The following is a 26,063-nucleotide window of genomic DNA, read 5'->3' as shown; positions in this document are numbered from 1 at the left end:
TTGTTAAGCAGCTGACGTTTATGCTCGATGAACAATTGTACAGTATTCATCCTTCTAGTACTTGCCCATGCTCAGTAGGAGGATGTAAGGGGGTCTTACTTAGATCACAGGAACAATGAGAGCTAACATTACTGCAATTTCCTCCTTTGCTCAGAGTTTATATGAGTTGTCCTGAGATTTCCTTCATTTGTTTCTCTTTGAGGATCTTTTTGAAATAGTACCCAAATTTGCCATCCTGAGGCAAACAGCACGATGTTTTGTATGTATCTACTGAAAGCCACATCTCATTCTTATAATGTCATCTTTCTTTTGTGCCTGGGCAAAGTCATGTGAAGCCATCTTCATGTGCCAAATACCCTATAAACTGTGGCATTGCTCTCAGATAAAGAAGGAAAATGTATGATTTCTAGAAGAGTTTAGGGTTGATTTGTCCTTTTCATCTATTCTGACATGATTTAATGTTCCAGAACTTGTAAAGGGAACATATTTTTTCTTTTTTTTTTCTTGTAAAATTTGTGAATAATTTATCAAGTGACTGAAAGAGCTGCAGCTTTAAATTATTAAAATGCATTTTGGTTTTGAAAGAAGACATTAGAGATATTTGCCTTGGCCCATTCTTGTGCCTTTGCACAGCAACAAGAGATTCCTACAAGTTTGGGGCATGGTAAGGTGATTTTTTTATGATTTATGGGGTGACTCAAGAAGGAGTCAGGAAAAAAAAAAACACCAAATAAACAAATGAACAATATGGACAACTTTCATTTATTTAAGACAGACTTCTCCTGAAGCAAAATAACCTTTTGATGCATCTCCAGAGAAACGACATTTCCCCTCCCTTCTTCTGCTTTGCAAGGATAGCAGATGGGTGGGGGATAAAGTGAAATAAATAGATAGTAAGTCAGATGAGTTCTCCTTTTTTCTCACTGTCCATCCATCACATAGCATGTGGAAGACATGGCTGTGCTTCCTTCTATTTGTCACACATGAAGGAGGACACACAGCCTCTGATCTCTGGAGAATATTATCCATTCCAGTCAGTCTGATCTAGATAATAAATATGCATTGAGCCTGGAAAATAAAGAGAAGCCTGGAATGTTTCCCCTCTATCCTCAGGTCCCCTGGTCTGGCTCATCTGCCTGCATGCTGTGGGTGAGACTCTCTACACAGTCCTGACAGCAAGAATCAGACATCTAGTCACCTGTGTACTCTTAGGCACATTAGCTCCTAAACCCTAATTTTCTTTGTTCCTTCTTTCTTCCTTTATCCACCTTTTCTCTTTGCCAGCAATTTCTCTTCAACAGTGCTAGTCAAAGGTTAAAGGTTCTTCTCTATATCTCCCAATTCTTACCATAAAAGGAAAGAGATATTCTATCCCAGTTTGAAAGCAAGGAGACCTAGACTACTATGAGGCTGCCTGCTGGCTTGGTTTTGAGTTGATAAATATAAACCCATGCAAGCAATTATCTCTGGGATTGGAAATACACTTTACATGACACAAGTTAGGCAAAGTAAGTAACAAAGCTAAACGTAGTATAAAATATGGCAGAGAAGCTCATGTGTGAACAGGGCCTCTTTAAAATAGCAATCCCTTATGTTTGCAACACACTTTTTTATTTAGGAAGCATTTCTTATCACACCAACCCCACCTACTTCTTCCATTCCTCAATTCCTTGCTCTAAAAAGGAAAGGAAAAGTGATTACTCTTTAAGATGAAATTTTTAGAACCTCCATTTTCTCTCTTGGATTCTCCCAGAATGAGTTCATTATCCTCATTGAAAAGTTTAGAAATGTGACTAGTCTTTCCATCTTACACTGCTGACAATGGGCAGGGTTGGAATCATCCATAGATTGTGTCATATGTATTGTTGTGTTAGTCAGTTTTTCATCACTGTGACCAGAATATCTGACAAGAACAACTTAGAACAGGAAAAGTTCACTTTGGACTACAATTTTAGAGGTGAAGTTCATGGTCAGCCAAATCCATTGCTCTTGGGCTGAGGTAAGGCCAAACATCATGGCAGAACAGTGTGCTTGGGGAAAGCTGTTCAGGTTATGGCATCCAGGAGAGAGAGTGGGTGGGGAGGGGTGAGGGAGAGAGAAGCCCAGGCAATATAATCCTCAGTGGCATACCCTCAGTGATCTACTTCCTCTAGCCAAGCCCATCTGCCTACAGTTACCACCCATTCCAATTATTAATCATCCAAAGGATTAATCCACTAATGAGGTTATAACTCTCATAATCTAATACTTATACTTTTGAACATTATTGCATTAACACATGAATTTTTCAGAGGACGTTAGAAATCCACCCTTGGTCACCAAAAACTGTGCCTGTCTCACAATGCAAAATATATTCAGTCCATCTCCAGGGGTCCCAACAGTCTTAACAGTTTCAATATTGCCCAAAGGTTCAAGAATAAAGTCTCCTGAGGCACAAGGCAAATTTTGGGTGTGAGACCCTGTAAAGATCAAAAGCAAATATATATCCAGTGTACAATGGCACAGAGTATCACTGTCATTTCAAGAGGGAGGGATAGGGGCATATAAAGAAGGGATGGAGAAACTGTGATATATAGACACAGTAGAATATTAGCAATAAACGAGAATAAAATTATGGCATCTGCAGGTAAATGGGTGGAGTTAGAGAATATCATGTTAAGCAAAGTAAGCCAATCCCCCCAAAAAAACCCAAAGGCTGAATGTTTTCTCTAATAAGTGGATGCTAATCCCTAATGTTGGGGGGTGCATGGGATGAGTGGAGGAACTTTAGATAGGGCAAATGGGAAGCAGGGAGGGGGCCTAGGGGTAGGAAAGGTGGTGAAATGAAAGGGACAACATTACACTAGGTACCTGTATGATTTCACAAATGGTGTGACCCTACTTTGGGTGCAACCAAAGAAGTAAAAAAAAAAAAATGTGTTCCATTTGTGTATAATGAATCAGAGAACATTCTGCTGTAATGAACAAATAATTTAATTAAAATAAAAAATTAAAAAAAAAAGAAGGATGGGACAAAAACAAGATCAAAACCCAGCTGGGCAAACAAATTCTTTAGCTTCATATCCAGTATTTGGGGTACATGGACACATGATGTGATCTTCCAAGGACTTATACAGCCTCACCACTATGTCCTTGCCAGTGTTCAGCCTCTGTTTTAGGCTATCTCTGTCTGTAGCCAGCAATGTTCCTTGGCAGATTTTTCCATGTTTTGGCATCTATTAATCCTTGGGATTTTTATTGAGTTTTGGCTTCACCTTCACAGCTTCATATATCACCCTCTCAGGGAATGCCTATAAGGATTCTGACCCAGTTACACTTTGCCTGGCTTCCAAAGCCTTCCTTTAAATCTTGGTGGAAGCCTCCATGCCACCCTAACTCCAGCATTCTGTATTCCTGCCTTTTCATTGCTGTGACTAAAATATCTGACCAGAACAATTTCAGAGGAGATAAAGTTTATTTGGGGGCTCATGCTTTCAGAGGTTTAGTCCATAGAAGGCTGTCTCTGTTCCTCAGGATTCAAGGTGAGGCAGAACATCATGACAGAAAGGATATGGTGGAGGGGCACTGTTCACATGATGATCAGTAAGTAGAGAGAGATCTCCACTTGCCAGATATAAATATACATCCCCAAACAGCATCTCCAATTCCCACCGCCTCCAGCCACACCTTACCACTTCAGTTACCACCCAGTTAATTCCTATCAAGGGATTAATTTACTGATTGGATTAAGGCTCTCACAACTCAATCTTCTCCTCTGAACCTTCCTGCACTGTCTCACATGTGAGCTTCTGGGGGACACTTCACATCCAAACAATGACACCTGCAAAAGCAGCACCACAAGAACAATGCTGAGGTCTGCTTCCAGGGCAAGTAGTAGTCACATCCCCATATTCACGGCTGTGGAACCCTCTGAGGGCTGAGCATGCTGAAATGAATCCTGAGGCTAGAACTTCCTAAGCACCTCTGTGCAAGAAGGGCACCACGTGGTATCTTCTCAAAGGATTTTTCACTTTTACACCCTTGGTCCTGCCATATATGTGTTCTTAATGATTCCCAAGGTTTCCTCAAGCCATCTATCCTAGTGTCTGTGCAAATTACTTAGTTTCCCTTTAGTGTCAGTAATTTCTTTAGCAACCATGCTTTCCTTGCCCCCAATCTTCTCTGCTTCTTTTCTGGTCAAACAGAAGAGTTTTTTCAAATCACAGTGAATCTGGCTAAAAGCTGTCTGTAATTTCTGTGCTTCTGCCTGAATTCTATGCTTCTTTGAAACTTCCTCTGCCAGATATTAGTCATTTACTTTTAAATTCAGCCTCATAGAAAAATCTCAAGGCATGGACAAGCCATTCCCCAGAATGTAACATGAATGGCCTCTGGTCCAATTCCCAATAGAATCCGATTTACCCTCTGAAATCTCATAAGCACAGTATTTACTGTGATCGTTCCTATCAGCATTCTGGTCTTCCAAGTTCCCACCAGAATCACCCATTAAGCTCTGCTTACAAAATTCTAAGATTTCTGTATCCAGCATATCAAAAACCTTCCCAAACTCCTCCTACAAATCAGTTTCAAAGGCTTTTAAACCATATGTCTAGTAATGGTAATAACCCCATTTCTTGGTACCAATTTTTGTGTTAGCTTTTCAAATACCATACAAGAAAAAACAAAAAGGAGAAAAAGTTTAAAATATTTTAGACTCATGGTTTCAGAATTCAGTCCATTATCAGTGAATTGCATTGTTCTGGGCTCAAGGTAGACAACCCATCATAGTAGAAGGGTGTGATGAAGTAGCATTGCTCCATTCTTGGCAGCCAGAAAGCAGAGAGTGAGGTAGAGGACCCAGGGACAAAATATAATCCTCAAGGACATGCCCTCAGTGATGTACTTCCTCCAGCCGTGCCCCACCTACCTACAGTTACTGCCCATTAATCCATTCATATTACTAAGGTGCCAAATTAATTAATCCATTGATTAGGTTGCAACTATCATAATCTGATCATTTTACCTCTGAACATTCCTGCATTGATGCATGAACTTTTCAGGGAATATTAAAAACCCAAACCATATATTTGTCATTCTTTATATTCAAAGAGACATGTCTTTGGAGCAAATACAAAATGATCAGAAAACTGGAACTGCTTTTAACCTTTCTACTCTCTACCCTTTCTTCATAGATCAAGGAATTTGAAGCTGAAATACATAGATAGGATCTTTTAATTATAGAATTTTATAATTGAGAAGGGCCTTGGACCTAATTTAGATCAATAACATTCTTTTACTGATAAATGTGGTCTCTGAGATACATACTGACAAGTATCCATGTCTACTTACCTGGGGGGAATAATGACCTTTCTAATATGCTGTACTTCTTATTCTCCAAGTAGGGTATGACAACATTCTGGGATGCAAACATGAGGAGTAAGAAAACCATCTTGTCTGTAGTTGCACTTGTGATGGCTGGAAGGGTTTTGCTAAGGACAGAAGCAGAGACACATGTTTTGAAGGCACTTTTGGGAGATTACATTTCCCAAGATGTTGTATCTACACATTTCATCTTATTTGCTCCTCTTTGAGCTGACCTTGCCACTATACCCCCAGCATTTTCCTTTTCTTTTTAACTTTTGGAACTCGAGATTGAACCCAGGGGCACTAAACCACAGAGCCACATCCCCAGCTCTATTTTCTACTTTAGTTAGAGACAGGGTCTCATTGAGTTTCTTAGATCCTCACTAGGTTGCTGAGGTTGGCTTTGAACTCATGATCTTCCTGCATTAGCTTCCCAAGCTGCTGGGATCACACACATGTGCCACTGTACCCAGCATAGCATTTTATCTTTTGTGAACCTGGTCTAACATTATGACTTGCTGATAACCAGTAGTATATGGTAGAACTGACACTGCATGACTCTGAGGTTAGGCAAGAAAAGGTGGTGCAGCTTCAGCCCATCTAACTTTGGGCATTCACCTGGAGGAGCCACCAACCTAAAAAAAAAACAGTCTGGTTACCCAGAGGCTCCAGATGGAACCAGACCTTCCTGTCTTCCCTGCCAAATTCTGACATGTCAATGAAAACACCATATTCCTAGGACCAGTTGCTTTTCTAGTCTCTAGTCATTTGAGTCTCCCCAGCCAAGGCCCCAGACATTATGGAGCAGAGGTAAGTCATCCCTACCCTGTTCAAATTACTGACTGTTTATGCCTACTATCCAGAGTTAACAGTTTTATATAATTCATTTATACTTCCAGAAATCTTTTTAAAAATGTATGTGCCTATGATATTGTAGTTGCTATTTAGGTTCATAAGTTTGAAGAGACTTGTTACGTAGCAACAAAAAAATTGGACAATGTTGGTTGTAATAAAAATGTTAATATAGTGTTCATACATAATGAAATAATTTTGAAAAGGCATATCAATATAGGGCTGGTTATGTAAATTATGGAAATCCTTAAAATAGACTGGTCTGTAGCCCTTATAGGAATATGATCTATCTGTATACCTATTATGGAAAGACTTATATAAGACATTTTCAAGATGGGAAAAGCTGGTTCATAGCACTGCATGTTCTATAATTGTGTTTGTGTAAATAAGGAAAAGAAAATTGTGTGTTCATGGACATGTGAAATTTCTGGAAGGAGGGGCTGGGGACGTAGCTCAGGGTTAGAGTACTGGCCTAGTATGCACAAGGCCCTGGGGCCAATCCCCAGCACCACAAACAAAATAAAACAAAACAAAGAATAAATTTATAAAATGACAAATAAAGAAAAATGACTAAATTGTCAACTCTGGAGTGTGGGAATGAAGAACAAGGATACAGAAAATGTTAGGTATCAGCACAAATGTGTTGCTCATGCAACCCTCTCTTCTACCGCTTAATTTTCCTCCACAAGTGTGAATTGTTTTGAAGTTAATGCTTCCAAAATTTTTAAGGCAATGAAATCTCTATATTCTACCTCCAAAGAGGAAAAAAAAATTCTTTGTTATATACCAGCTGAAATTATATATTTTAACTGTGGCCCCAAAATAATTAAAACCAATTTTTAATATTTGAGAAAACATTCATACTCCTCCATACCAATTTAATTTTCTCTATAGCTCAGTCCCACATGTCATGCACAAAGTAATATAAAATGTGATGTTATGTGAAACAGATGATATTATTAGGGAATTATATTTTCTTTCTGTACCTCTTGACCCCCAACTAAAGCAGTATAAACAGCATGTTTAACTACGGGCAGAAATTAAGTCAGTCACCCAAAGAGAATGGTAATTAGCAAGATGTGGTTTTAGGTTATTGAATGCACTAGTGCTTTTCTAGTACATACCCATATTGTGTTTTACAGCCCAGTGAAATGCAGACCTTACCAGTTTCCCACATTTTAGACATCTCTTGCAAGTGGCATCCACCACGATGCTGTGCAGATAATGTCACAGTCCATTTAGGAAGAGAGCTTATGCCATGGCTCTCATGGAGATACATGACATTCGGTGGTGGGGTGCATTTGTGGCTCATTGGTAAGTTAATTTATATGGTGGAAGGGGGAGCTGGATGAAAAGGGGTAGCTTATGTTCCTGGTGGATGCTGTCTACTGCACATGATGAATGTCACAGCTAAAACTTTAGAGCTCAGATGCAACTCTGACTCCTGTGTACTTCTGTCACTGCTTAGCCAGGAAGGGTTTTATGTGACTAATTTTTTATACCTTTGCAAACAGTCTTTTATTAGAATCCAGTTTGAAAACTGATGTGCAATGAATCTGAGCAATCCTCAGTTCTGTTAAATAGCATCTTTGTGCATATCCACCTATATGCTTTAGTAGAAATAATTTAGTAATAGCCCTACATTTTTCCCATCATTACTATATATGCAAAAAGCACATAGAACTTTAGTTCTAGCCAACATTGGAATCTTGTATTTTATTTTCCAAAAACTAGTCAAATTAAAAGAAAGAAAAAAAAAAAAACACAAGTAATCCTTCTCACCTAGAAATTTGACTCCTTATATTATTTTATTTGGCAAGATCTCTCCAAGGCAGTCAACACAGCCTCTAAGACTATGAACAGCCATAGACAACTGCCTCATTTTTTTTTTGACTGCTTGAAGACATTCAGCATCATTGACAACCCACCTGTTCTTCATCTGCCCTCCTGACATGGGAGACATCTCATCTTCACTTTTCGGGAAGACTTTGCCCTATACCATTAGTGAGCTCTTTCCCTTTCCCTGACCTGAAAGGTAGGTACATCCAAAGGACAGTCATTAGCCTTCTAATAAATATTTCCTCTCATATGGTGATTTCATTCACTTCCTAGTGTATGAATTTCTCCCAAATGGAAAACCCCCGCTTTAATCTCTTTTTATAACTTTGGTTCTATGATTATATAATTTTTAAGATGCCTTTCAGGTCTATAAATCTGTGATCCTATTAAGTATAACTGCTCACTAGATATTTCCTGTTGGATATTCCACTATCATCTCAAACTCACCATATCTTAAGTCCAAACACATTAAGTTTCTCATCAGAACATGTTAGGCATATTGAAGTGTGGCTGCAGAATTTAGAGTGCGGTAGCTTGAGGATCCAGTTTTGGCTTTCCAAGTTACTAGCCCTGTGCACCTGGGCAACTTGCAAACTCTCTCTGATTGGAAATTTCATCATCTGCAAGAAAGTTTATTTTCTTGAAGACTTTTGTAAGCACTAATTGAACTAGAATACATAAAATTATAGTAATTACTAAAAATATAATCAGCACATAATAAATGCCAGTTTCCACTGCTCTTACCTTCCCCCATCATCCTAAATCTCCCGTTCTTGTGATTTTTCTACTTACCCTGACTCATTCTAAGACCATCTTTAAAATGCCATTTGTACAGTCCTTTACTTTTATTCCCAGTGGAATCGTCCTGGCTTGGAAATTCGTCCTTTCACACCTGTAACATTACAATAGCTCCACTGCAGCCTTCTGGTCTGCAGTGCTCATTCATCCTGTACTTTCTGTCTGGAAACTTCCTAATTCACCTGTCTGTGTTTTCCATGAAGAATGATTAAACATGTATACCCACCGTGGTGTCTGATCTCAAATAATATTTAATATGATTCTTTCCTCTGCTCCATTTAATAAAATGAGCTTGGCCTCTATCATGTATAAATTATTTTCTTAGGTAACTCACTCTCTATTTTGCCTCTGCCTTTGCATGGATTCAGTTGAACCAGTCTGTTCATTTCTTGCATAAGGCATGTGCAGTTCCCTGGCATGCCTTTGTTGTGAAGGTTCTTCCTTCTGAGGCCCCTTTGCCCTGAAACCTGACCATTCTGGCATTTACAAGTAAGTCTTATCTTCACTGTGAACTCCTTCCCAACATCACTGCTAGCATGAGTTTTTCTTGATTTCCATAAGCATATTATATATTTTCAGATCCCTTCACTGGACTTCAATTACCTGGATGAAAATACATTGGTATGAATATTCCCACTGCATGAGACCTATTTACTCCATTCTTCTGGCCAGTGATTTGTTTTTACTCTTCCAGTTTGAGCCCAATGAAGCATTGGGAAACCTCTTGAAAACCTCTCATAGTCCATCATCCCTATTTTTCCATCATTCTCAAGCAAATGAAAGTACTTGGTGTCATGTGTATTTGTTGTGTTTTTTTCTCATCTCTCTAATTATGCCTATTGTATTGTATTCCTCAGTCAGTTTCCATGTGGATTTTTAGCAAGCTGGGTGTATATTTCTTGTGCATCTTCATATTCTCAATCCCCACAGGCTTCTTAACACACACAAAGTGCCTCATAAAGGTTAGTCAAATGTTTGTATTCTTGATAATTGCCATTCTGACTGGAGTGAGATTAAATCTCAGTGTAATTTTAATTTGAATTTCTCTAATTGCTAGAAATGTTGAAAATGTTTATATATATTTGTTGGCCATTTGTATTTCTTGTTCTTAGAAGTGAGAATACAAGTATCAATGAATATTGGCAAGCATGTGGGGGAAAAGGTACACCCATACAAAACTGGTGGGACTGAAAATTGGTGCAACCACTCTGGAAAGCGGTATGGAGTTTCCTCCAAAAACTAGGAATGGAACCACATTTGACAGAGCTATCCCACTTCTTGGTATATAGCCAAAGGACTTAAAATCGCAAACTACAGTGATGCAGTCATATCAATGTTTATACCAGCTCAATTCATAATAGCTAAATGATGGAATCAACCTTTAACAGTTGAACTGATAAAGAAAATGTGGCATGTATACACAATGGAGTATTACTTACTCATAAAGAAGAATGCCTTTATGACATTTGCAAGTAAATGGATGGATCTAGAGTCTATCATGCAAAGTCAAATAAGCCAGTTCCCCAAATGACAGATTTGATGTTTCACTGATATGTGGAAGCTAAACCACAATAAGAAGGGAGAGGGGAAGAATAGATATTCAGTAGATTGGAAAAAGGGGAATGAAGGGAAGGGAAGGAGGGTAAGAAAAGGAAAGAGAGTGGAATGAATCAGAAACAATTCTCCTATGTACTTATATGAATACATCATAGTGAATCCCACCATCATGTTCATCTATAAGAATAGGGTCCTAATTAGAAAAAAGATGTATTCCATGCTTGTATAATTATATCAAAATAAATTCTACTGTCATGTGTAACTAAAAATAACCAATAAAATAGATAGACAAATATTAGTCAAATGAGGAAAAGGGGTGAGATAGCAAGAACATGATAATGAATGTCTGGTTTCCAGAATGATACAGAAATATCAAGTATATCTCCAGTGGGATATGACGATCACCTGGAATAATATCAATGAGACAGAAATGAAGGACTGGGATATAAGATAACCTTCCCATATCCATTGTCTGCCTTCCTTCAAGGTTCCTATTGCTGTTCAGAACTGCTTGTGATTTGTAAACCTATCCTTTTCTTTCCTAATATAATAAGGAGTAGAATAATATGACCAGCTGAATGTGCATATTGCTAAATGTTGATGTACTAGATTTAGTTTTATGCTACATTTTGTATTGGTTAATGTACTTATTTATCAAAATATTTACAGAATTCATTTTATATTTACTGTTTCAGTTGGCATTTTAAATCTACTTATTTGATATGAACATCCACAATCTTATTTCTAGATCTCATTGGTTATTCATTTTTCTTTCCTCTCTCTCCCTCCAGTTAGGTTTTTTTTTTTTTTTTAATATGTCCCCAACCTACACACCAAGTGAGTTTGGTCCCATAAGGAGAAGAAAGTTGGGTTAAGTCTCCTTAGCCTCTAACCACAGGCCTAGAATGCAATGGCAGTGAAATGTACTAATTTATCTTATTTTACATAATTAGAGTTAGGGGCTATTGAACACAGAATGCAAATGTATGCTAAATATGCAAATCAGCCACATTTCCCAGATTTGGAGAAGGGGGAAATGTGGTAGCCTTATGTTAGATGGTTCTCTCTTATCTGTGAACACAACTTTTCAGCACTACAAATGCAAGCAACTGCGCAGTCACAGTTGGGGCTGCTAATTTGAAAATTCAGTTTAGGCTGATTTGAAAAGACAACAACAGTTTTGCAATCACTGGTGTATCCTTTATGATAGAGCTGGTCGTACCATTTCTTGTTTTCTAAAGATAGCCTTTTTTTTTTCCTTTGTAAACTTTGGATCTTTCCCAGCTCTTTTGTACAAAGTCTGCACCTAAACCACAGAGTAGGCATTTGTTGGGAGTGCCCCTTGCCTGATCATGGTAAGATGTGCCTCTGCCCAGATCTCTACCCAGGTGAGGGAGCATGGTCAGCACAGGCCACAGCTGACCTACATATACTTCAGTTCTATACTTCAGTTGCAGTAGAGCTGCCCTCCTTTGTGGCTTCATCCCCACGCCTTCCCGGGAAGCTCAGAGGTTTCTAACTCAGGCCACCTTGACTCATGGTAAGACAACCATGACAGGCATCATTGCCCCAGATCTTCTGTCAGACCTGGCAACTGGAGGAGTCTTGCAATGCTCCCTGACTTTCTTTTCTACCAGAGGGTCCTGCTTCCTTTCTTTTCTTATCCCTACCAAACATCTTGAAGCCCAGGTTCCAATTCCATTTAGAAGATTGTTTTCAGAACTAGAAGTATCAACCTCTCAAGTGTAAGTGGGTCAGGCAGTTACTTTCTAATGCTTCATCCTAACTGAAGTGTAAATGGTGGCGTTTACAGTCATGATCCCAGAGGGATGAGGACAGCTTGCCTGTGCCCTTCTCAAATTGTGTCATGTGAACTAGTGTCACAGTTGTAAGGTTGGGCTTATAACAACAAAACATTCAGCCTCTGTGTTCCACTCTGCTATTATTTTGGCCCAAAGTGGCAAAAGGCTGGGAATGGATGGTGAGGAGAGAGAGAGTAGTGTCCTCAGGTTAAAGCAATATCAGACTCCATTTCAAAGGTAGGGGAGGAAGTATTGAGACACTGGATGGAGATCAGTTTCAAATGACTATCTCGACTCACTTAAGGAAATTACGTACAATTACTTGAAATTGGTATGCAGCATTATTATAAGGAGTAGAATAATATGACCATTCTGCTGGTAATTTGGTTAGTAATTTGGTAGTAATCGCTAGTAATTACTGTAAATGCTAACCAGTTCATTTCCCAAATCACATTTTCTTTTGGATGTTCACTTTGTTTCATACATTTTAATTGACTTTTTTTGTAAAATGTGCTAACAATGGTTTGCATTCCATAGCCTTACCTAGTGCTGAGGGGGAGAAGAGGCAACACAGTGTTCTGAATTCTGTTTTGAATATCTACATAGTTGCTGCTTAATTCAAATTAATCACTGCATCTCAATTATTGTCATAGTCAACTAAGCCTTTTTTCTAAACGTTGAATATATTTGTGATATTTTAATAGTGTAAAGTAGGATACCAAGTTAATAAAAAGATAAGGCCCACTGGGTTTGCAATCTAGGAGTGATAAATAGGCACAGATGCACTTAGATTTTAAGGGTTTTAATAATAGCTATAGATGATCAAAAGAGAGCCTGTGTAGTTTATGTGATCAACATATGTAAGAACACAGGTCTTAATTATTTAATTTCATGTTCTTACTGACTTTACAAATTGATGGGGAAAAAAACGGAGGAGCTAAGAGAGAAGTTAAGAAACAATAAATGGACGAGAGGGCATAATGCAATGAATAGAGAAAGGATTTGGAAGTAAAGAGTATAAGGGAAGGTAGAAGATTTTGAGGGTTCATGATAGAGCAGAGCTGGATTACAGTTCTACAGGTTGGTGGAAAATGTGTAATTGTATATAGCTGAAGCCTCACTTTGTGAATTGGAATCCTGTGAAGTAAAATACCTCAAATGACCAAGTTACCATAAAGAAGATATGGTGGTGCAATATATGTATTTCTATATATTTGTTTTCCCAAAATGGCCCATGAGTAAAATAGGCTTTCAGAAATGTCCCACTATTATTACAAATACAATTCAAAAAGCAAGCTATTCATTACCCCTGAACTGGACTAGTCTTAGGGTTAATTCATTGTGCTCTTCCTGAGGATCATTTTTACCTAGGGCAGACTTAGTTTCTCAGTACAAGAGTTTTAATAGCTGTTCAGTGTAACTTCACACTGAAGTTTGTTATTCTCACCCATCATATTTTTATCACAAATGTGTCGCTCTGGAAGGAGAAGCTCACTTTCCCAGTATCGTTCCCACTTTAATTCTTGCAAAATGTAATTTGGATCATGGGATGCTACTAATAACTTGTGAAGTCTGACTTCTATTTTAAATCTTCCTTTTTAATAACACCTCATCTTGTTTTTGAAATGCACAGAAGCTCTGAAAATTCTGCCTCTCTTTAATTTGTTGATTTCTGAAAAGCTATGAGGTGGAGAAGGTTAGTGTGGCTTTTAGATTGTTCATTCATCCAGTCTCTACCTCATTTGTCTTTCAAATGATTCAGGACTTTATAGCGTTGGTTGCATACTTTCCATATTTTCACTATCAGTATTTTGCATATCATTTGATGCACATAAAAACAGGTACACACATACATATAAGACATATGCTATTTTTTATGACTTTCTTATCCAGGTGCCGAGTACAATGACTTTCATATAGTAAATTCTCTATAAATATCTGAGATTAGGAATTAAATACAATCAGTGATTTCTACTACATTTTGTTTTAGACTTTTGACTCTAAAGAGAATAATTTATTTGTACTAATTTCTTAAAAAAAAAACCTTTCTACTATTGAGTCATGTGAAGCAGGGCATGTTGAAAAATGTTATTCAGCTACCTTTTGCCACCTGTATTCAGTAATAATTTTGGACAAGTGCATGGGCCACTCAATTTACCTCTGAGCCGTTGATGAGCTCACTTTTTAACCAGAGTATGCAAAATTGTATATGGAGCACTCAATGCAAAAATCCTTGAATTTTAATCATGATCTAAGCTGTACTTGTCATAATATCAGCATAGGATGCTTGTGCATTCTAGACCTGAAAATTATGGTCAGCATTTCTTATGTAGTTGCATAAGTTAAATTTTTCCAGAGAAAGAACCAATAGAAGATCTTTCTCCTTTCTTTCTCTTTTTCTCTCTAAATATACTTAAAGAAACATTTCTAGTTATAGTTCCATCAATATATTTTTAATCTATATTTGTCTATATCAAGAAATCTATTGGTTTTGTTTTTCTATATAAGTATGTATATATACACATACATATATACATATATGCACACACACACACACACACACACACACACACTTATCCCTAAGTTCTGCATTCAATAAGATGGGAGATTCAGGGAGAGAGCTGTTGGTATGGGTCCTATTCAAGCCTGAGTCTGAAGGCAGGAGAACACCAGTGTTTTAGACAATAGGCAGGTAGGCAGAGAAGCAAATTTTCCCTTCCTCAGCCTTTTTCTTCAACCTGGGCTTCAGAGATTGGATGAGTCACACCCATACTAGCGAGGGCAATTTGTTTACTCAGTCTATCAAGTCAGTCCTTAATTTCATTCAACAGTGTCCTTACAGAATGATGTCTAACCAAATGTCTGGGCACACCATGACGCAAGTTGCAAAGTTTAACCATTACAATAGCCACCATCCAAAAAACAACTTCCAGTCAATTAAAAGCATTTACTGAAATGGTGTATGAGTTAATGTTGCTATCCATATTGTCAGAAACATCAATAAAATGAGATGCAATTAGAAATAAACATTTCTGGATGTTGTTCCTATGATCATAAGTCTACACTTAGTAAGAATTTTCATTGCTCTAGTAATGTCTCCATCAGACAAGAGTATTTGTGAAGATCCTCACAGATTTTCCCTGAGTATAGTGAAGACCATGAACCACATCCACATTCCAGCCAGCTCCATGCAGGACTGCCATCTTCAGCTGTGAGAGATTCTGCAATCTGAGTTCCAAGCTTTTAATCTCTTGCATTGTACCTATTAAAACTCTGAGAACAAGTTCGAAAAGTAAGCAGCTCAATCATTGCTCTCCTTTTCTACAAGTAAAGAATAAAGCGTTGAGAGGTCAGATGAACACCTGGGTTACCAGGATTAATTGTAGCAAAGCTGGGGAGCCCAGTGCTACGTGTTGGACTGTCAAGTTCATTACTTGGTTCTGTGATTTAATTCTTTATACTCTTTTACGGCTTTGGTTTCCTTTTACCCTTTTCCCAAGGTTTTTAGAAGGCTCTGACCTAAGAGTTTAATTTCGTTTTTTGGGTTTTTGTTTGTTTGTTTGTTTTTTGTTTTTTGGTCTTTTTTTGCCGGCCAGCTTAGTTCTCATCAATGACTGCCATCAAAAATGCTGACCGTGAATTTCAGAACCGATCAGTTCAAACCTTCCCTGCAGGTTGAAAAGTCAGATCTCACATTTTGCACATCCACCTCTGAAGAATGTGGCTGCTGCTTCTCACTTTGTGGGACATACATCACTTTTAAAAGGCTACCGCTGCCTCTTGGCATGCTGAGAACTGATTGGTGGATACACCAGGTTTCACTTGCTCGTGATCATCAGAGAATTCTGAGGCAAAAGCTTTTGCTTTTCTCCCTTGAGGACGACCATTGACAGTCCTGTTTCCTTATTTAAAATCACTCCCTAGAGAAAATTAAAGCATCATTTGTTTTGCTTCCTCTAACAATCTGTGGTGACTTCCAGCCCCTACCTACCTTGAAAAGCAAAAACCACATCCCTTTCCCCTTACCAAGTCAGTTGTGGTACATCGGCCCTTCCTTCCTGAAGCTGTTGTGTTCTGATTCCTTGAAGGCACTCCATATTTACCCTTTCTTTTAATCTTCAATCTCCACACTTCATTCTGGAGAGGGAGAGATAAAGCCGGGGTACCAGCTCATTCCTGGGCTTTCTAAACACCCTACTGTCGGCACATTTATATTAAATATTGATTTCTGTTTAATAGAATAAGCCAGGAAAAAATCACACTTTTTGTTGGCGTTCAAAGGATAAACCATAAAAGCCATTAAGAAGAACTATAAGCGTGAGGATGATTAATGGGACTTGAGGTGCTGTCCACCGACTATTTCCAGATAATGTCTTTGAGAGATTCCACTGCTTCTGGCTCCTGTTCAGAGCTATTTATTTGCAAGGTGAAATTCTGAGTAATGATGTTTTCTGTGTAGCCCTGACTGACAGTGTTAAAGAGCCAGAACTGGAAGGCCCTGAACTAGGATCTTAAAGGGGTTGTTCTGTGGAGTTGCTAGGATACTTTAGTGATTGCTTTAAAAGACAATATGTGTGCCCTGGAAATGCTCCACCCTCTGTGAGGCATGAGCCTCCTCTCCAGGAGGACCTGCTGGGCTTAAGATTTATAGGAAAGAAGTGATTATCAAGAAGTATTGATTCCCAACTTCCGCAAAACCAGTGTGATTTTTTTTTTCTTGCTTACATTGGACTTAGTTTGGACTTGGGCAGTAGTGAGAACCTGAAAACAATGTCCTGTCAGGACCTGAAAGAACTGTGGCTTGCATTTTTATGTTTTAAATTTGAAAGGATCTTATGCAAAGTACTTGAAACTCTCTATTGTTTCTCAAATTGTATTTGTTAAAATAAGCCCCATCTGTGCTTCTGAGTGCAAATTTCAACAATTATTTATTGACACCCAGGCTGCAATACCATGGTACATATGTAACTGTGACCTTTGGTGCCTGATAGTAAAAAAAACAGAGGAACCCAAACTGTTGTTATGGTAAAGCATGACACTGCCCAAAGGATGCCACAGAAGAGAAGTTTAATAAATACTAATAAAAAAAATAAACTGATGGGTAGACAGATAGATGGATGAGTAAACAAATGGGAGCTATTTTTTGAGCACCTATAATATTGTATAATCAGTGATTTATCTAACAAATTGCAAATTTGATATTCTTATTTACATTGTGTAGAAGAATGAATTCAGACTCAGAAGTGACTCGATTAAGGCAATGAAGACAGGGTTTACATGCAAGACTATTTCAATTTTAAGTCTAGCAAAGAAAAAGATGGGTTCAAAAGTATGTATCTCCTTAATACAGCAAGAATAACTTGTATTTTCTATTTTTTATAAAGCAAATAGTAATTTATTTGTGCAAAAATGGAAAGTTTCATGGATTTCAAAGTACATATTCCCTTTTCTTTAGGTATGTTAAAATACACTACTTGGCATGCTTTAAAGTTTATATTGATTATATTCCAGAAAATCTTAAAACTCCATTAGGAATCTGAGACTACTCCTTAAACATTTACTTGGGCTGGTATGTGTCTTAAATCATACCTGTGAGTTGGTGAAGTGGGAAATGGGCTCTGTGGTGATTAATAAAGGCCTTTTTAGTTGGGTTGAGCTGTATCTACATTTCTCAACCTTTGTTTACACTTTGACGCACTCCAAGTGAACATCCTTAATTTCTAGTACACTCCTGTGCTCCAGAGCTCTGTTAGTGTCAGGCTGCTCCCCTGAAAACAGATTGTCAGAGCAGTTTTTTTCATTAACCCACCTTAAGGCTTTATTCTTAGGTCTCTTTCAGTCCCATGTTGCCTTACCAAGGCCCATCTCTTGGTGGTTTTACCTGTCTGTTCTGATCAGTGATAACAACTTTGTTTTCTCCTGAGACTCAGAAGCAAGAACATGGACAGACTATTTCCTAAGGAAAAAAACTCAGACATTCCTTCTGAGAATATTCCCAAAGAATTTGAGGTCAAAGTACAACAAAAATTGTTCCTTTAGGAAAATTGAGGAGGTGGGGGGAGAGAGAGAAGGAAAGACTGTTCCTTAATTACTCCTTTGGATAATTTCAGTGACTATTTTCTGCCAACTCTGTACAGGTTTCTTCAAAGTAATCAGCAATGCCATTTTGACAGCCAGGATCCACATAGATTTTCTATCATCCCAGCGAGGCTCTGATCGTTTATCACTGAAAATAATAATGATAATAATAATAATAGTGAAAATACCCACACCAGTTATGATTGACAAAATGTCATGAGGAGAAAAGAAGGATATAATTGATTTCAGTCATTAAATATAGATAGAGATGGTGGAGGGGGACCTGTACCCTGCAAGGACACATCCCTCTTTTAATGGAGAATAACAGGAAACTTAACCAGGGCAGGTGTGAAAGCAGACACTTGATTCGGTATGACAGGGTAATTAGTTATTTCTTCAGTTACTCATTTTTAAAATGCCCCAGGGCCAAGGAAGAGAGATAAATTTGTTATATCGAGCAACTTTTTATATTTTTAAGCAAATATACTATACAACGCTATTGATATTTTGATTGTATTTCAATCCTCTCATACGTTTTTCTCTTACTTATATTTTTATTTGCTTTAGTTACTTTTCATCTCTTTTCATATTTCTTTAGAATTTTTTTCAATAGCTTTTTAAAAAAAATAATACTATCTTTCCTTTTTTCTCCTCCCTGAATTTTTTCACCCCATTCTTCAGATTAATTTTTTATCTTTCTTCATTTAACTTTTTTTGGGGGGAGTTACTAGGGGTTGAACCCAGGAGTGCTCTACCACTGAGCTACATCTCCACCCCTTTTACTTTTTAATTTTAAGGTGGAGGCTTGCTAAATTTTCCAGGAAGACTTTGAACTTGGCCTCAGCCTTCCATGTCACAGAGATTACAGATGTGCACCACCGTGGTAGTTTTCTACAGTTTGTGTTGGCTTTCTTTGTACTGTTTTTCTCCCCCTTATTCCTCTTCTGTGTTCTTCCCCCTTCCCTTTTGCTTGTATCTTGTACAAAATATGTCCCTTCCTTTTTGCTGTGCCATACCTCTCTACCACCCTATTGGGCAACAAGGAATGCTTTGTCCCCTGAATGAATGATGACAATCCCAGATGAATGTGCAATCCAGTCTATTTTCTTTGAGGACCAAGGTGCAATAAGGAGCCCGAAGCACTTGGGCACTGGGGGTCTGGTAGGTCAACTAGACATGCAGGGGCCCTTGGACCTAGAAAGAAACTAAAATGGTTTACTTGAGAGAAAGCATATCACCTAGCTTGTTTCTAGACTCATTTGTCGCAAACATTATTTAAATGTTTAATTTTTAATTTGAATGTATAGAAATATTGATGAAAGAGAGAGAACAATAAGCAGAATTACGAAGTCGTTCAAATGGAATTTTCATGAAGCTTAAATTCAGCCCAGCTAGCAAAATTATCACAGGAATCCTTTCGTGGACTTTTGGTCACCAGTCTTGGAAGAAAAACAGCTTCTTTCTTGACAGAATAAGAGCCTCAACCTGAAGGAAATCCTCAACTTTCATAAGACAACAAATGGGATGTGATATTATGGACACTTCCCCATTGCAGGGCTTGGGTTTTAGGACAGCCAACAGAGCTTGCAAGGAAACACATGATGTGGGGTGGGTGTAAATTGCCTCTGCAGTGCTGGCCACGGGAATTTCCCAAGTAATGGTGCTTTTTTTGTTTTTTTGAACAGAGACACTTTCATCCTAAGATGTAACTAATGGTACTGAGTGATGCCAGAAAACAAAATGGCAGGACAAAAAGAGAAATGGAGTATTCAGGATGGTAGCAAAATCAGGAATGCAAAGCCCTATTCACCGGTTCCTTTATTTACTCCATCATCATATTACAGAAACAAATTCGACACCTAAGAAAAGCAGCTAAGATAATTTTCTAAAGTCAGAAACATCAGCAATCTCTTATCTTTTGCATCTGGCTAACAGCAGACTTAAAGTTCTTCCTATGAATTGAGAATGAATGCAGTGCCTGGCTTCAGGGCTTGTTAAGGATCCAGTGGTTTAAAATGTAAGCCTGTGCCTTTTATGAGCTATGCAAACTGGCACCTTGTTGAGTGACGTCCTGTTGTAACCTTACAGCTTACCAGGTGGGGAGGGTCTCATCAAATGATTATGTACACAGAAGCCTTTAGACTTGTGATTAGTTTACGAACATGCCTGATCTGAAGCAGCTCAATGCATCTGGTCTCTTGGAAAACAGTCACGTTTCCGGAGGTGAATTTAATGACACAGGCAGAATACTTAGGAAAAAAGAACTCCTGTCTTAATATTCTTTTAGAGTACAGGTTATATTCTTTTGAATATATTTAAAAGGTGAAAAGTATGTTTCCTTTGGTTCATCCTCTTAAATAATTTTTCAGTACAAACAGTGTGGCAATGTTCTAGGAGCAAACAAACTGATAAAAGCTCTTCCCTTGAAGAAAACAGATAAATAATTTAAAATGACATAGTATGTTAGAAAGTAATTAGTGCCACTGAGGAAAAACAAAGTGTGAAGTGGGTAAAGAAGACCTTTCAGTGTGGATGGGACTGAATTTGGAAATAAGGAAAATTCAGCCAGAAACAGGTTTGGCAAAGGTTGCTGATACCGTGAAGCGAATTTTATTTAACAATAGATATAAAAGCAAAATAAGGGTACAAATATATTGATGAGATACTGATGAAATACAGGGAATGGTTACTTTTCTGGAGTGTTCTGCAGAGGCAAGGCAACTCCAAGAAGAGCCTCAGAGTGCATTAACCCAGGAAATGGGTGTACGACCTGAGCCAGGCCCTGTGCAGGAAATGAACAGAGAAGGTACCCCGTGTTCCTGGTACTATTCCCACAGAGGGAGACAGACACTAAACAATGGATGTAACAAATAAGTAAATAATATAGCTTTTAAAATGAAATTATTTTTAATTGACAAATGCAAATTGTACATATTTATCTTGTACAATATGTTGTTTTGAAATATGTGTGCTTTGTTCAATGGCTAAATTAAGCTAATTTACATATGTATTACCTCAGTTATCATTTATGTGTATGTGTGTGTGTGTAAAGAGCACTTAAAATCTATTTTCTGTAATTGTCAAGAACGTGGGACACTGTTATTAATCATAGTCATCATTTGGCACAGAGATCCCTCCAGTTTATTGTAACTGAAATTTTGTATCAGTTGATCAACGACTCTCCAACCATCCCCATCCCCCTAGCTCTTGCTAACCACCATTCAACTCTCTGCTTCTTCAACTAGTTTAGATTCCACATGTAAGTCAGATTATGTGCTTCTTATCTTTCTCTGCCTGTTATTTTACTTAGAACAATGTGCCTAAGCTTACCCATTTTGTCCCAAATGAGAGGATTTTCTCCTTTTTTTCTGGTTGGCTAGTATTCCATTGTGTATGAGTACCACATTTTCTTTATCCATAGATTCCCTCGTGGACACTTAGACTGGTTCTGAATGTTGCAAATTATGAACAGTAGGAGGTAGAAATTTATTCAACATGCTGAGTTTATTTCCTTTGAATACCCAGTTGTGGTATTACTGGATCATCTGGGAGTTCTATATTTAATTTTTGAGGAATAATGTTTTCCATAATGGTTATACTATTTTACATTTCTGCAAACAGTGTGTGAGGGATCCCTTTTCTCCAAACATCAGCCAACACTTTAATATTCTTTTTCTTTTTTTTTAAATAATCGCCATTGTGACACATGAGTAAATAATATGGTAGTTATTGGCTTAATTTACTGTTGATAAGTGGATTGGCAGTGTGGAGGCCACAATCTTACATTTGCTGGAAAGAGTTTATACAGGAATAGAATCAAACTGACTCTCTGGAACTATTAGGCCTCTGTCCCTTAGCAATGTAATTAAATTTCCCCAATGTCACCTCTCTTACCTTTAAAATGGAATTCAAATCTCTTGGATATGGTCGCTGAAATAATGTCATGTAAAAAGATCTAACTAGTGTCACAGCTTATAAGAGACTATACATGTAACTACTAATCCTAATCATTGTTGAATGCAGTAATAATTATGATTTCTACATGGACTTGAAAATATAATGTTTGTTTTTTTCTCAAACATATATCATTATTTTGTGTCATTCTTTGAAAATGTATATAAGAAGGATGGTACATACATCTGTGCTCAGCTGCCAGTGCAGCCTAGTATGTTTCTGAACATGAAGTACCAAATTACCAGGCCTCCTTTGTGCAAAGTATATTTGGAATACATCAAGAGGTGCAGACAATTTGCTAAAACCTCTCTATCCTTTAAGAATTTAGTTGAGAAAACATTTCACATAATATCATTAACAATGTGAGGTAGTAGATCGAATCAAATGAGGGGTAGAGATGTGGCTATGAAATTTCTTGTATTTCTCATTATGGAGATGGTATTACTAAGCCCATATTATCAAGTTATGTTTAAGTTATGACCCATTTTAGGTGGCGCAGTGATACACGTCTGTAATCCCAGTGGATTGGGAGGCTGAGGTAAGAGAATCAATTGTGAGTTAAAAGCCAGTCTCAGAAATGGTGAGAAGCTAAGAAATCAGTGAGACCCTGTCTCTAAATAAAATACAAAATAGAGATGGAGATGTGGCTCAGTGGTCGTGTGCCCCTGAGTTCAATCCCTAGTACCCCCTCAAAAAGAAAGATCCATGTTTTGGTTTTGATATGAGGTAGCCCACAATCTCAAGTGTGAGCCAATGCAAGAAAGCTTGAAGGGGAAATAATTGCATTATGAGAGCCTTAACCTAATCAGTGCATTAATCCACTGACAAGGATTTGCTGGGTGGTAATTGTAGGCTGGTGGGCTGTGGCTGGAGGGGTGACTTTTAGGTTTGTATTTTCTCCACGGTGAATAGAGTCTCTCTCTGCTTCCTGGGTGCCATGTTCCCAGCTGCTTTCCTCCACCACACTCTTCTGCCATGATGTTGTGTCTCACCTCAGGCCCTAAGGAATGGAGTCAGCCATTTATGGGCTAAGACCTTTAAAACCATGAGCCCTGAAGTAAACTTTTTCTTCTCTAAAATTGTTCTTGTCAGATCTCTTGGTCACAGCAGCGAAAAGGGTAAATAAAACAATATATTATTCCACCACCATTTTTTCTCTTCTTTCTTTCTTTTTTTTTTTTTTTTTTTTTGTGTGTGTGTGTTTGTGTGTGGTGCTAGGTATTGAACCCAGATCCGTGTGAATGCTGAGCAAGTGAACTACCACTGAGCTACATTTCCAAACCCCACCACTTTCTATTTATCAATTCAGGGTCATTCCTCATAGGTTGTAGATTTTTTTTTTCAGATGCAACTCTATATTTACCTATTTACTCTCATAATGTTCAAAGATGATTGTGTGCTGCTTTCACTTACAGTACTATACAACCCAAATGGTTCCCTCCAGGCCCTCTTCCTCTTCCCTGGGCATTTTGGTGTCAGGGAATGTGGAAGCATCAACTCTTCACTCTTGGGTCTGTCACCTAAACGGACATTCAATATTTATTCACTTCTTTAACAGCTTTAGGTCAGGCCCTGGATGTACCTTCTTGCTATAACACATGTGCTCTTGAGAAAGGAAGACATTTTGATATACCGTCTCAGTTTTTCCTGCCAACCACATAGCATAGGAATGGTAGAGATGGGTGCCCTGTGATACATTTTTGTTTCTTCTCTCAGCTCCTATTCTGAGCTCCAGCTCTCTCTTTTTATGAACTACCCCTTTCTCCATGTGATTAGGGAGTGATCACTTCCCCATCCTTTGTAGAATTCACCTGTGGTCTCTGATTTATTTGTCCTTCTTCAAAAGGGTTAATGCTTACTATAGGATCCACAGCAGCATATTCGTCCACCTGCTCTGCAGGTGAATTTGAGATCAAGTAAACACATACACACACATGTCCACTAACCCTCAAAAATAAAAAAAAAAAATCACAACAACAAGACAGCCAAATCCACATCAAGCAATACAAGTCTATTATTTTCATAGTATCATATGGTCTGATTGTCCTTGTCAAGATGTATCCAAGGACCATCCATACCCTCTCTTTTATCATCTCCAGGTTCCCAAGCCATGGTCCTAATTCTAAGAGAATCAGTGACCTTTTAGAATGTCTTCCGAAACAGAAATTTGACGTAAAAGTTTTCTTTCTCACAACCAAGAAAAAAATCTTAGACTCTGCTTTACACTTCACTAGAACTATTCTCTCATTCCCATGAGACCCAATTAAGGAAGAAAACAAATTTCATTTCAATTATTTAAATAATGTTTACATTGACACCATATAGAAAAGTTGAGTAGATACTCAAAATCCACTAAGGCTTGTCAGGATTTAGGGTACAAATCATCTGGTGATTCATATGGTTTTATTTTACTGAAGTTAATGCAGTCTGTGATGCCAACTACATATAACATGTCTTTATTTATTATATTTTAAAACTCATGTGTTTTGTCAGCTATTTCTTTGCTGTAGCTAAAAGATGTGACAAGTCAGCATAGAGGAGAGAAAGCTTATTTTGGCTCATGGTTTCAGAGGTTCAGTCCATGGCTGGCTGACTTCATAGCTCTTGGCCCAAGGTGAGGCAGAACATCATGGAAGAATGTCATAGTAGAGAGAAGATGCTTAGGACATGGTAACCATGAAGCAAAGAGAGAGTACCACTCATCAGGGAGAAAATATAAACCTCAAAGGCAGGACCCCAGGGACCTATTTCCTCCAGCCTCATCCTACTTACCTACAGTTGCCACCCAGTTTATCCATAGCAGTGGATCAATGCACTAATTAGGTCACACCTATCATAATTTAATCATTTCACCTCTGAATTTTGTTTTCATTGGTTCACATGTTAGCTTTTAGGGGACACTTCATATCTAAACCATAATATCATGGAAACAGTGGAAAATATTAGAAGCCAAGCATGATCTCATGGGCTAAAAATGTACTTCCTTCCACTGTTTCTGTCCTCATTGCCCAAATGTGAGAAATTGAGAAAGACAGCTGTTGATGCCTTGGTTTCTCCATGTGTGAAACTGATAAAATAATGCCTCCTCCCGATTTTTAACAATAGTGGAGAAACTTAATAATTTAATGCTAGCAAGGCACTTTGCACTCTCAGAGTATCTTTCACTAAAGAACATCAAGGCATTATCACATCTATTATTAATAAAGAAGAGTGGCCTGAACATGGAGCCCCAAGAGAAGAACTCCTTTGTCACTTCTCTATATGCACACTGGTACTATTTTCTATGACCCTCTCCACTATGCTGTGCAACTACATGCTTATTAACCTAGATAATAACACCATTTTGAACTTTTCCAGTACCTTTCATTTGGGGAACTCCAAATGCCTTGACAGCACTATTAAATCAAGCATCCTTCCATGGAGTTAAAGTGTCATGAGGACCACTGTGCTTAACAGAGAAGTGGGTTGAGGATCAGAGAATTAGGGGCAAGAGTTAGTTCTAATTTCCTGAGCCAGAACACTAACTAGGTTTCCATCCCTGCCCCAGAAATGAGTAACCCCTCAGATTCGTGGGTCTCTCCATCCTCTCTTCCTGGATGCCCAGTCTAAAATGCTAGAAAATTGCAGTGGATTCATGGCATGTTCTATTTTCAGCTACTTCCATAAAGAAATCAATTAAATGTGTCTGACAGTCTGCTTTTCCTGAAGCTCTGCTGGCAGAGGGTTTAACTTTATATCATCTTTCACAGTCCCAAAACAAAACAACCATTTTATTTCATCCTCAATGAAAGTAACTTCTATTTATCTTGGTGAGGTTCCCATTCTAGCTAATCTACAGTC

At 38.1% G+C, this 26,063-nt stretch overlaps 1 protein-coding gene across 3 annotated transcripts in view; it reads left to right on the top strand.

Annotated features, from left to right (window-relative positions):
* Positions 1-26,063, top strand: part of Opcml (opioid binding protein/cell adhesion molecule like) — a 536,087-nt gene that overhangs the window by 53,700 nt on the left and 456,324 nt on the right. The gene's annotated exons all lie outside the window — the stretch shown is intronic.

Source organism: Marmota flaviventris, chromosome 9, assembly GCF_047511675.1.
Source record: "Marmota flaviventris isolate mMarFla1 chromosome 9, mMarFla1.hap1, whole genome shotgun sequence".
In the NCBI taxonomy this organism is placed as follows: domain Eukaryota; kingdom Metazoa; phylum Chordata; class Mammalia; order Rodentia; family Sciuridae; genus Marmota; species Marmota flaviventris.
This window is presented reverse-complemented; position numbering and strand designations above follow the sequence as displayed.